The sequence below is a fragment of the Cebus imitator genome, unplaced genomic scaffold (genome assembly GCF_001604975.1).
Source record: "Cebus imitator isolate Cc_AM_T3 unplaced genomic scaffold, Cebus_imitator-1.0 Scaffold1036, whole genome shotgun sequence".
NCBI classification, from domain to species: domain Eukaryota; kingdom Metazoa; phylum Chordata; class Mammalia; order Primates; family Cebidae; genus Cebus; species Cebus imitator.
Window position 1 is genome coordinate 32123 of NW_016108351.1, and position 982 is coordinate 33104.

Sequence of the window (982 nt, forward strand, 5' to 3'; positions counted from 1 at the left end):
AAAGAATATTCTGCATATTAGTTTTTCTTGCACAACTTCAAAAGTGTTTTAATGAACACATCTTTATGCTATGCCATGATCAGCAATAAAATACATTAAAACATTTTTTAAACATATAAATGACTATATACAAGAAACATTATACTTAAAGGCATTTGTTATCAAACACTGAAAAAAAAAAAGTAACATCTCCAATCAATGGTAGCAGCTATAACTGAGGACAGACTTTATTTCAGGAATGTATACGTAATCACTTTTCATCCTAACATTCACCTGGCAAAGTAGGTTGGTTGTTTTGTTTTTTGAGACAGGATCTCTCTCTGCCACCCAGGCTGGAGTGCAGTGGCGCCATCATGGATCACTCCACAGTGACCTCAGCCTCCCAGGATCAAGTGATCCTCACACCTTGGCCTCCCAAGAAGCTGGAACCAAAGGCATGTACCACCATGCCCAGTTAATTTTTATATCTTTTTGGAGAGGGTTTTGCCCTGTTGCCCAGGCTGGTCTGAAACTCCTGAGCTCAAGAGATCTGCCAGGTGTCAGCCTCCCAAAGTGCTGGGATTACAGGTGCGAGCCAACCCCTAAGTAGGTATAAAAATCCCTATTTAACATAAGAAATTGTGGGACCATGAACATAAGGCCACAAGTTTAAGAACTGGGGGAGCTGGAAGCCCCAATTCCCCCCCACCCAATCTCTTAGATTTGAGCTCAGTATACTAAACCAAGGAAGCAGGGAAGACTAACGTAATGTTAGCTGGCAGGCTGATGAAAGTTTGCAGCAGAATTTTCATTGATTTATGAGAAAATGGGAAAAAGTAAGGACACAGAATAATGTTTTTTGTTTTTTGTTGGTTTTTGTTTTGAGGCTGAGTTTCACTCTTGTAGCCCAGCTGGAGTGCAATGGCACCATCTCTGCTTACTGCAAGCTCTGCCTCCTGGGTTCAAGTGATTCTCCCGCCTCTGCCTTTGGAGTAGCTAGGAT